This window comes from Nicotiana tabacum, chromosome 6 (assembly GCF_000715075.1).
Source record: "Nicotiana tabacum cultivar K326 chromosome 6, ASM71507v2, whole genome shotgun sequence".
Classification (NCBI taxonomy): Eukaryota; Viridiplantae; Streptophyta; class Magnoliopsida; order Solanales; family Solanaceae; genus Nicotiana; species Nicotiana tabacum.
The window spans coordinates 168,457,439-168,469,978 of record NC_134085.1 but is presented as its reverse complement, the minus strand read 5'-3'; the positions used below and the strand labels follow the sequence as shown (position 1 = coordinate 168,469,978).

At 37.7% G+C, this 12,540-nt stretch overlaps 1 pseudogene; it reads left to right on the top strand.

Annotated features, from left to right (window-relative positions):
* Window positions 1–11,969, top strand: part of LOC107776192 (cytochrome P450 71A3-like) — a 52,091-nt pseudogene extending 40,122 nt beyond the window's left edge.
* Window positions 11,970–12,540: the final 571 nt, after the last annotated feature.

Below are 12,540 nucleotides of genomic sequence, written 5' to 3'. Positions count from 1 at the left end.
AGTTCCAACGAGTGCCTCCAATGTATCAACTTTTTCCCTCAGATCTATGTTGCCACCAACCATCTTTTACGAAATTCAACTAATGAACATAGTGTCTTCGCCCCTATTCAGCCTCGCTCTAATACCAGTTGTCATAGGGGTGACTTATGTCTCTCAAATTTTGCCCAAGGTTCACTACCGTTCGACAGTCAAGCCCAGCCTTGACTTCAGCCTTTCCAACACTTAGATTTATTTTAGGGACATTGGAGAATAGAAAAATGTAGGTAGCAAGTAAAGTAAAGGGACACACGAAATTTACAGGAATTTCTTCCCAACTCGTATTAATATGTGAATACAAGAACACAAAGAAGCCAACCCTATGGCCAAGAACAAAGAACTCCTTAGTTCCCTGCCCCAAAACGAACTTCCCAACCTTAGGAATTACACTTAGACGTTTTTGGCTAACACTCGCCACAAGACTAAGTTTTCTGCCCCTTTAGGACAGGCTTATGCACATATTTATAGTGCAGGCTGTCCAATTACACTTGGCAGCATTTTAGACAATCAATTGACAAGTCCCAACTGATGAGCAAACATAGGGAACATGCTAAAAATGTGTATCACTAAGCAATACAATCAGCCATGATCTAAAAATGTGCCTCCACTTAGCCCCATGATCAGTCATGTTTGAATGGGGCAGTTGTAACCGCTCAACTGCCCTGCATGGGCACTGCATGTGCTTGTTTTCTCCAACTGCTGCACGCCCAAGGCTGGCATTACGCCCAGCCTTTCCCTTTGATAGTGCTCCGCCCTGATGTCATGACCATAGTTTGCCGCATATTGACTTAGTCGTACACGCCCATTGCCACAGCTGCCCGCCTATGTCAAGTCGCCCTCAACTTGATCAAATCTGCTTACATTAATATCATTGCTTGTCCCACATTGCCGTGCCTTGTCTTGCCATGTTTTGGCCCCTTCTTTGACATGGATTTGCCTTGCCATTGTTATGCCAACCCGCACGTCCATGTGAAATGTGCCTTTCCTCCGTTCAAGGTGCATTTGTCAACCACGCATAGTCCGTCATGCCGAGCTATCCTTCATTATGTTGCCCCATTTTTCAGGTTGTGTGCCAAGGTCATCATGAAAATTCTTGTCACAATCCACATCTGCCGAGGATCTTTGTCTAGGGGATAACAACTATCCTCTGCCTTCAATTTCATATGTCACCCTCTTATGCAATTACTTAACATAACATATTTTACCCTATACATCAATAAAATGACTGGTATTGACCCCAAAGTGGAGAAAGTAGCTAAGGAGTTGGACACATTTTCGGAGAGTGTGATTGAAGGGCACGTGATTAGGAACAAAAAAGAAGAATACCACGAAAGTGAAGCTAAAGACTTTGTGGACGATTTGCTTGAAATTCAGAATGGAAAGGAAACAGGTTGTCCTTTTCAAAGGGATTCATTGAAAGCTATCCTCTTGGAAAGCATCTCGTACTTCTACATAGCTAGTAATGTATGCATTATTTAATTCAACATAATGATCTATCATCATTTATTGACAGATTAGGTTTACTGAAATGTGTATTAATTTTAGTAACAATATGTGTAAACTAATTAATATCTCAAAATCAATTCGAGAAGAAAATGGTGGTAAGACGACACCAAGTACTTTTTGCGTTCATCATCCCCCATTGTTAGTAATAACTTACAAGGTTGGGCTTGTTTTTTTTTCTTTTGTGTTTCTGGCTAATGTATAGGAGGCGTTTGCTGCAGGCACGGATTCAACATATACAGCTCTAGAGTGGACAATGGCTAAGCTTTTGAGGCATCCAAGAGCTATCGAAACATTTCAGAATAAAGTGCGAGGATTAGCCCAAGGGAAATCGGAGATAACAGAGGATGACTTGGGAAATATGCAGTACTTGCAAGCAGTGATCAAGGAGAGTCTCAGACTTCATCTACCGTTTCCGCTACTACTTCCTCGAGAATACCCAGAAGACGTAAAATTACTAGGCTGTCACAATCCTGCTAAAACTCAAGTCATAATTAACACTTGGGCAATCGGAAGAGATCCGTTGTCGTGGGATGATCCAGAGTAGTACCAGCCAGAGAGGTTCTTTAATAGTAATATTGACGTCAAAGGACTAAACTATTAATTGATTCCCTTCGGAGCACGCATAAGGGGCTGCCTAGGAAGAACTTTCGTTGTTGTTGTGATTGAGTTAGCATTGGCAAAGTTTGTTGATGTTTTTTACTTCAATGCCATACAAGATGGGATGATTTGTGTGGTGTCTAATTTTTGCGTGCACAAATTATAGAAGGACATGGTTCTTCTATGTGTTTCTTAACCTACTATTGTAGAAATAATAACTGCGGAAAGTAAAGAACACAAGTATTTTTACGTGGAAAACATCTGGCTCAAAAGGTGAAAAACCTACCACCTACTACTCGGTAGGATTTTTTCCCAACACTTCACTAAATCAATGATCCAAAACAAATGCCTCTAGATAAACCTATTACAATTGTCTAACTTGAATACTCAAAAAACATCAAAAAACCTATTACAATTGCCTCTAACTTGAATACTCAAAAAACCTATTACAATTGCCTCTAGATAAAGCTGAAAGGTACAATATGAAAAGACCTACTAAATTTGAACTAGAATGAAAGACACACACTTGGAACTGGTTCTTCTATCTGGTTCATGTAGCTTCAGTTTTGCACACTTGAATCACACACGAATTGCTTGCAAAATGCCTTGCTATTTTTCTCTCAATTCACGTTTAACTTCTGCTTTTGTACGTAACCTATAAAGTGAGAACATCGTGAAATTTATAGAGTTAGTAAAGTAGAAAATAACTACAGTTCTAATGCTACTCTTCCTTGGTGGAAGAGTTCTAGTTAACTTTAACCTCTAACTTCATCCTTATCTTGGATAGTGTTCACTTTGAGTAAGGAGTCCTTCTCCTTATCAATTATCCAACCTTTTCGATCAGGAGATATCAGATATACCAAGTTAAGCTTATCTCCTTCACGTGCATCCCATATGTTCGAATCTGCCCATGTTTATGCTCACAAGGGATGGAGCTGGTTCATGCCTGAGCTTCCTTTGTCAATCTTCAAAACAAACTTTTACTTGGACCAACAAATTCTCCATTTTTGATAATAACAAACTCTGTGCTTTTCATAATCTTAGGCTTTATTTCAACTAAGCTCAACATCAACACAATGTCAGAGAAACATTTTACTTTTTTATCACTTATCATCTAGGATCAGGTTCATTAGGTTATAAACATCACTTGTTCAAAAGCACAACCTTTTTCCTCTTTGTGGCATCATCTAAAAGTTGCATAAATGAGTAAGATAACCAGTTGAAACATCACTCATGGCCACTAGGGCTACATCAAATGCACTCATGGATTAATTATCATATATCAAGCTAAGGATATTTAACCATCAAAGAAAAATAGTCAAACAGTTAGAGAAAACGACAATGAATGTCATTAATGATTGATAAGATGCTACCACAAAGCATAAGAATAAATAAAAACATTGGAAACATGAGCAAAAGCAACAAAAAATCCCGAACTGGGTCTCCAGTTGATCTAAACTAGGCTAGGAGGCTTAAGGCTGGGAAGGACCAGGTTCTTGGTTTTTGGTTTGGAGTAGTTTCAGCATATCTTGAAGAATGTCATCATTCTTCTCCTTTTCCTTTACCAGCTCAGCTTTGAGAGCATCTCTTGCAATCTCCACCTTTGCCAACCTCTTCTTCGGCCTATCAATTTTAGCATCCTTAGCCTTACTTTCTTGCACCAAAGCTCACACATTACTGTTCACTAGTACCTTTTTGGATGAACCAGGTTCTTTGGGAGTGGTTTGAACTTTATAGTCACAAGTGGTCAGAGTATTTTTCCTAAAATGATCCTTACTTGTACCAATTTCCCACTTCTCCATGGGTACCTTTAAATGTGCAAGTAAACCATGAGGATAAAGCCATAGGGTATGGCGTGAGTCTTGGTGCCATTTAGAACCCTATCAAGAAGCTGGATTATAAACCCAGGTCAACTAATCTGCCTCCCACTGTCCAAACATTCCATGAGAACTAAGTCCATGAATGTGGTAATGTGCCTTCTTTCCTGCCTTGGCAGTATATATTTGTTGACAAATTCGAATAACACTTTTTGAGGTGGCTTCATCTCAGTTTTGTATACAGACTGAGCTCAAGTTCCTCTTTATTATCACTGAATTTTCTGGTAATGGAAAGGGTAGTAGGGAGATTTTCTAGGCTTGGCCACTTGAGCTTCTTATAGTCATTATACCCTTCAGCAGGTACACCCAAAATCTCACCCAGCTCATCTGCATCAAAAGTGACTTTCACTCCTTTCACTGTACTGGTGATCCTTCCATCTTTTACCTCACAATTTTCCATAAACTCTATAATTTCATTTCTGGCCAACCTGCCATCCATCTGAAGGACCATGTCCTTCCAGCCTTGCAATTGTAACTTTTCCAAAAGCAGCACCATTCCTTCCTCCTCTAAGTCCCTGGGAGTCTGACTTTCAAGATAGTTTTCTTGCCAAACTTGACTAGCTTGTCTTTCTCAACATCAGGTACTCCGAGCACCCTCAGTCTCTTTTTCTTTTCCTTATTCATTTTTACAACCAACCCTTCCTGACTCTGTAGGTTCATCACCTGCTATAGATCCTACCAGCACAAACCTATTCTCCAAACTTGTAACAAGTTCAGAAATAGTTTCAGGAGTGAATTTAGGGCCAGATGATACTTGTTCAGTTTCAGAAGAAATAGTTTCTTCCCCCCTCATTAGCAGATTTGAAAGATTTATCAGATTTCTGGCACTCTTCTTTCATACTTGCTTTTAATTATTCATTTATTTTCTTGGTCTGCTCTCCTCCAGCGACAATCTTACGAGCCATCATCTTTAATCTACTTTTCTTAGAGAGTGGTGTGGTTGAAGGAATGGTATAAGGTGTGGAAGTATTTTCTGATGGTGATGATGAAGGGTTTTCAAAGGTGTTCGCCATATCTGGGCTAGGGTATGAAAGACTCTGAGGTTGTGAGAGAGTAGAAGAGGAGAGAAGTCTGAGAGAATTTGGACGCTTGAAAGTTTAGAAGCGAAGAAAAAAATAGCTCCTCATCATTATAAAGTGGTGGAGTTCAATTGAGTAACGACAGCTTTGCCAAAGTCTAATCAAACTGCAAGTCAGTTTGAAAAGACGTTCAAGACTATCCTTAGAATTTAGGCAGTTTAAGGATGCTAGGACTCTTTTGAACGGAACTGGTTCATTTGTAACGGATAAGTCCAAAAACGATTTGGGATTAGATGGGACTTTGCTTTTAATCATAATCCAAATATAGTTATTTCAAATTATGCATAGTGTAGAAAACATACTGAGTGATCTTGATGAACCAGATTCTTTACTGAGAATTCCCTTGTGTAGGTTTAAATTCTCCAAGAAAATAGAGAAAATATCATTAGAGATTAATGAGTCATGTTAGCACATAGCACAAGAGTATATTATTGAAAGTATGAGACTGGGAAACATCTAATCTAATTTACAGATTTTCTAGCCAAAATAAATTCATTTTTTTAATTTTTTTTTTCATATGAACTTTGAACTGGTCCTTTTAGGTGAGCTTAATCATCCCTAATTCCATCATGTTCCTCTCAAAGTGATCTCTACTTAAAGCTTTTATGAAGATGTCAGCTATTTTCTTGTCAGTAGAACAAAATTTCACAGTGATCAAACTTTTCCCATAGTTGTCCCTCAAAACATGATGCCTAACATCTATGTGCTTAGTTCTCTTATGATGAACCTGGTTCTTTGTCATACTAATGGCACTAGTGTTATCACAAAATATAGGGATACAACCTACATCAATTCCAAAATACATTAATTGTTGTTTGATCCATAACAATTAAGCACAACATGAAGCAGCAACAACATACTCAGCTTCAGCAGTAGATAAGGCCACAGAATTTTGCTTTTTGGTAGCCCAAGACACAAGATAAACCAAGAAAGTGTGCCATACCTGAGGTGCTCTTCCTATCCACATGAAAATCTGTATAATCAGCATAGCCCACTAGGTTGAAATTACTACCTTTTGGATACCAAAGACAAAGGTTAGTGGTGCCTTTTAAGTATCTCAAGATTCTCTTGACAACAGTCAAGTGAGACTCCTTTGGATTTGCCTGAAATCGAGCACAAAGGCCTACACTGAAAATAATGTCAGGTCTGCTAGCAGTGAGATATAAAAGAGAATCAATCATTCCCCTATACAACTTCTGATCAACAGATGAACCAGGTTCATCTATATCCAATTTTGTGGCTATTGCTATAGGAGTATCGATTTCTTTTGATTCTTCTATCTTAAACCTTTTAAGCAACTCTTTCACATATTTCTGCTGATGGATCATAGTTCCATTTGAGTTTTGTTTAATTTGTAAGCCTAAAAAGAAATTAAGCTCAACCATCATACTCATTTCAAATTCACTCCCCATTAGTTAACAAATTATATACTTAGTTTATCAGTAGTTGCTCCAAAGATTATGTCATCAACATATATCTGAACTACTAAGAGGTCTTTACCTTTTTCCTACAAGAATAAAGTGTTATCAATTTTACCTCTCTTGTAGCCATGCTCAAGCAGGAATTTTGATAATCTTTCATACCATGCTCTAGGAGCCTGCTTGAGCCCATAAAGTGCCTTGTAAAGACTGTACACATGATTAGAACATTCCTTGCTTTCAAATCCCGGAGGTTACTTAACAAACACTTCTTCCTTTAGATAGCCATTGAGGAAGGCACTCTTGATATCCATCTGATGGAGAGTGAATTCCATGTAAGCAGGAAAGGCTATAAGGAGTATGATGGCTTCCAATCTTGCAACTGGAGCAAAAGTCTTATCATAGTCTATGTCATTCTCTTGAATATACCCTTGAACCACCAATCTTGCCTTATTCCTTGTGACTGTTCCATCTCCATCGAGTTTGTTTCTAAAGACTCATTTAGTGTCAATCACAGATCTATCCCTAGGATTGGTACCAGATGCCAAACTTGACTTCTCTCAAATTGGTTGAGTTTATCCTGTATTGCATTCACCCAGTCTACATCCTGCAAAGCTTCAGAAACATTTTTAGGTTCAATAAGAGATAGAAAACATTAAAAGCATAAAGATTCTTCAAAGAAGATCTGGTTTTTATTCCAGAGGTTAGATTAGTAATTGTGTTCTCAATGGGATAAGAACTTTGGTACTTATAAGGTTTCACAACCAGCTGGTTTACACTAGATGTTCCTCTAATGGTTTGTTGTTGAGGAACAAGTTCATGGACAGGTTCCATCGAGGCTTGATATTTAGTTCCTCATTGTTCGGTTCCCCCTGTCAGGTTGCCCTCAGTAGAAGAACATGTTCCTTCTTCTGGTGCAGCTTTAGTCTGGGCTGTGATTTCATTTGTATTTCTTACCAACCCAATTGCTTCATCTTCATGTTCTTGTCTCTTAGAAAGAATGTTAGTTTCATCAAAAACCACATGTACACTTTTGTCTACACACATAATTCTTTTTTTCTAGATCTTATAAGTTTTACTATGTGAAGAATATCCCGAAAATACTCCCTCATCACTTCTGGGATCAAACTTACCTAGGGAGTCTTTGCCATTATTGTGCACAAAGAACTTGCATCCAAATGCCCTAAGATGTGATATATTTGGCTTTCTCCCTTTAAGTAACTCATATGGAGTCTTCTCAATAAGAGGTATAGTCATGCACATATTTATGATGTAACATGTAGTGTTCACAGCTTCTGTCCAGAAATTATGAGGTAGTTTACTAGAAAGAAGCATAGTCCTAGCCATTTATTCCAATGTTCTATTCTTTCTTTCAACTACACCATTTTGTTGTGGGGTCCTAGGTGCATAAAAGTTATGATCTATGACATGCACATCACAAAAATTAGCAAACTTAGCATTTTCAAATTCAGTAACATGATCAGACCTAATTGATGTAAGTTGATTACCTAGTTGTATTTGAGTTTTTCTAACGAAAGAAGTGAACATGTCAAATGCTTCATCTTTATATCTTAGAAACAGTGTCCAAGCAAACCTATAGTGATCATCAACAAGCATCATAATATATCTTTTACCACCTCTGCTTAGAGTTCTCATTGGTTCACAAAGGTCCATATGGACCAGTTCTATCGTTCTGGTGGTACTTACCATTTTCTTGCTTTTGAAAGAGGATCTTACTTGCTTCCTCCTAGCACAAGCCTCACAAACTATATCTTCCTTGGATTTAATGTTAGGCAGTCCTATCACCAAGTCCTTAGAGACTAGTTTGTTGAGTTGACTTAGACTAGCATGTCCAAGTCTCTTATGCCAAAGGAGGGGATCACTATCCATGACACTCTGGCAAGTGAGTTCATTATCTGAGAGTATGGACAGATCCACAATATATATATTATTCACTCTTTTTTCCTGCAAAACAATTTTGTCAGTGATAAGATTAATCACAAAGCATTTTCTAGAGGTGAATGCAACCATGTTACCTCTATCACACAATTGTGATACACTTATTAGACTGTATTTCAGTCCATCAATCAGGTAGACATTCTCAGTGATAGTGAGAATCAGTCTTACCTACCTTGTCAGCCTCAATGATCTCACATTTCTTCCCATTCCAAAGGAGACATTACCTCATTTAAGGTCCTCAAGTGAAAGGAACTAGTTCTTGCTTCCTGTCATATGCCTTGAGCAGCCGTTATCCATGTACCATATTTGACTTCTCTCATTCACTTGGACCTGCAAAAGGAAATAAAGGTTTAGTCTTAGGAACCCAAACTAGTTTGGGTCCCTTTCTATAGGCAAAAGGGTGAATCAGATTCATTTTAGCCCAACCTCGCAGCCTATTTTTCCCTTGAACAAATTCTTTATTCTTTTGACCAGCCTTTTCTTTGGTAGTGCATTCACTTTTGTAGTGACCAGTTTTACCACAGTGTGTGCAAATTTTATTCTCAGGAAGTGTGAGGTACTTGCTTTTGGGATCCCACTTAGGTGCAGGGGTTCCGTAGCCAAGTCCTCTCTTGTTGCTACTATGGTGTGTGTGTAGCCATGAAAGTGCATCGGAGGACCTATTTCATTTAGAGGTTCTATCTATCTCATGCTTGACCTTGCTTAGATCCTTCTTTAGGACTCTTATCTGCTCATCTCTTTTGTACAACTCATCTTTCATTTTTCCTATATTTTCTTCTAAAGTGAGTTGTGTGTGATCAACATTCTTTTTACCTGTTCCTAATTTCAATTTTAGATTTTCAGATCTAAGCTCTAGGACAGTGGTGTCAAGTTCATGAACTTTGTTCTTAAACACAGCATTTTTACTTTCACTTTCACTAACCCTAAGTTCTAGATTTTGCACTTAGACTTTAAAACTATGCACTCTTTTGACAGTTGGTCCTTTTCATTGTTTACATCCTCAGATTCATCAATTAGATCTAGTAGTAGTATTTGTGTAGACAAAACTTTAATCTTGTCTTTGAGATGAATTACACTTACCTCAGTTTCCTCATCAGATTCTCCAATGGTCATAAGTTCTTGTTCATCCCCATTTTCATCATCTAAGTTTTCATCTGAACTTTCTCCCCAAGCTGCAACCATAGCCTTGGTTGATCCTTTATTTTTCTTGGGTTGAACTTGTTATTTCTTCTTGTTCCTTTGTTTGGCTTTTTAATTCTTCCATTTAATTTCCCATTGAGGGTAGTTCTTGATGTGGTAATCAGTCTTCCCACACTTGTAGCACCTTTCATTGGTTTTCTTTTCAGGAACATTGGGCTTGTTGTAGCTTTCACCTTTTGAAGGACCTTTTCCTCTCCTTAGGTAGTTCTTGAAGTCCTTTGTGATCGTAGCCATTTCATCATCATCTAAATCAGAACCTTCAGTGATTCTGAGTGCCAGGCTCCTTTCCTTCTTAGGTACATCCATCTTCATAGTTTACCTCCTAAGTTCATAAGCCGTAAGATTTCTAATCAACTCATCCATTGGTACGGTGGCAATATTCTTTTATTCCTGAATGGCAGTAATTTTTCTTTCCCAAGTAACAAGCATAACCCTTGTCAAAATTTTCTCAACTCTGTCTTCTTCAGGAATAATCCTTCCAAGAGACTTTAATTTATTTGTCAGTATAGTGAACTTTGTGTATGTATTGAATGGTTTTACCTTCCTTCATGGTAAAGTTCTCATATTGGGAATACATTAGAGTTCCTCTAGACCTCTTCACTTGAGGTGTTCCTTCATGGGCCACTTGCAGAGTGTCTTATATTTTCTTAGCAGTGGTACAGCTTCAGATTATATTGTACTCATCTAGACCAAGTCCACAAACAAGCCATTTCTTGGGTTTGGCATTCTTCTCCCATTTCCTCAGGTATTCAGCGTTGTAGTCAACTCTTGTCTTTGGCACATCTACTCTTTCAGCATTTTTCTTCAAGGTAGCCAATGGACTATCGGTGATAATGTCCCATAGCTCATAGTCCTATCTGATGATATGATTTCTCATCCGATTTTTTCACCAATAGTACTACTAGCCATTAAAGAGTGGTGGCCTAGCGGTGGATTGCTCTTCCCAGTTTTCAGGTAGTGCACTCATCATGATCTGTTCTTAAGGTGTTAGCCTCTTCAAGAATAGCCTGCTCTGATACTAATTAATGTTTTGTACTTCAATGCCACACAAGATAGGGGTGATTTGTATGGTATTTAATTTTTGCGTGTACAGATTATAGAAGGACCTTGTTCTTCTATGTGTTCCTTAACCTACTATTGTGAAAATAATAACTGCGAAAAGTAAAGATCACAAGTATTTTTACGTGGAAAACACATGGCTCAAAAAGTGAAAAAATCACGAACTACTACTCAGTAGGATTTTCGTCAATACTTCACTAAATCAATGAGCCAAAACAACAACAACAAACCCAGTTTGATCCCAATAGGTGGGGTCTAGAGAGGGTAGTCTGTACGCAAACCTTACCTCTACCTAATGTAGGTAGAGATGTTGTTTCCAATAGACCATCGGCTCAAGAAGGGAAAGAAAAAGAAGAGGGAAGCAAGAAAGATGGAAGATAAAAAAAAGGGACAGATAAAGGAAAAATAGTATCAAATAATAGTATCAAATGAGTCGAAACAACACTTACAAAAATTCTTTGTAAACCTAAGGATTACCTATTATCGTGTTGTTGAAACCAACCTCTAATTGTTGGGACAACTTCAAGTTAACACTAACTTGAATACTCAAAGTACCTATTACAATTGCCTCTAGATAAAGCTGAAAGGTACAATATGAAAACACTTACTAAATTTGAACTAGAATGAAAGACAGACACTTGGAACTGGTTCTTCGATCTAGTTCATGTAGCTTTAGGTTTGCACAATTAAATCACACACAAATTGCTTGCAAAATGCCTTGCTATTTTGCTCTCAATTCATGTTTAACTTCTGCTTTTGTGCGTAACCTGTAAAATGAGAACATCCTGCGATTTATAGAGTTAGTAGAGTAGAAAATAACTAGAGTTCTAATGCTACTCTTCCTTGGTGGAGAGTTCTAGTTAACTTCAACCTCCTATTCCTTTCTTATCTTGGATAGTGTTCTCTTTGAGTAAGGAGTCATTCTCTTTATCAATTATGCAACATTTCCGATCAGGAGATATCAAATACCTCATGTTAAGCTTATCTCCTTCATGTGCATCTCATATGCTCAAATCTGCTTGTGTCTATGCTCACAAGGAGTGGACCTGGTTCATGCCTGAGCTTCCTTTGTCAATCTTCAAAACAAACCTTTACTTGGACCAACACTTATAAACAAGTTCAATGTTGCATTGGCAGAAGGATTAAGGGAGGAGGATTTGGAAATGACTGAAACTAATAGCCTCACTGTCCGTAGGAAATCACCTTTGCTAGCCGTGGCTACTCTGTGCTCTTGTTAGGACGTCTTTTCTCCATTATTTAGCATCTAGATTATTTATATATAAGCCATGAAACATATAGCTCCAAGCAATATTGCTAGCAGCTACTATGGTAATAATTCTAGAACCTGTAACAAATGTACTGTCCCGCTAACAATATCTACTGACTCTGCGCAAGTTATTGTTGGATTTTATGTATTTGTTATAAATAGAATTCTATTTAAGGTGAATGTTTATATTCTAGAGAGATTTTAGGGTTTATTACTTGGTGGCTAAGTTACCTTCTCCCTATAAATAGAGGGTTCTATTCCATTGTAAATCATCCCAAAAATCAATAAGAATTCTCTCTCCCTACTTTTCTCTGCAATACTCTTATTCTTCTTTTATTATTTTATAACACGTTATCAGCACGAGGCTCTAACCAATTGAGTAGAAGCTTTGGAATTGAGCATAATGATTGTCAATTGTTCTATGAACTTCCTTCATGATTAAATTCTGGATTTAAGGTAAGTATTTTACTTTTCTCTTTCAAATTCTTGACATTCTATAATTTGATTTTAAATACATGCAAAGACGATAAATTTTGATTGCA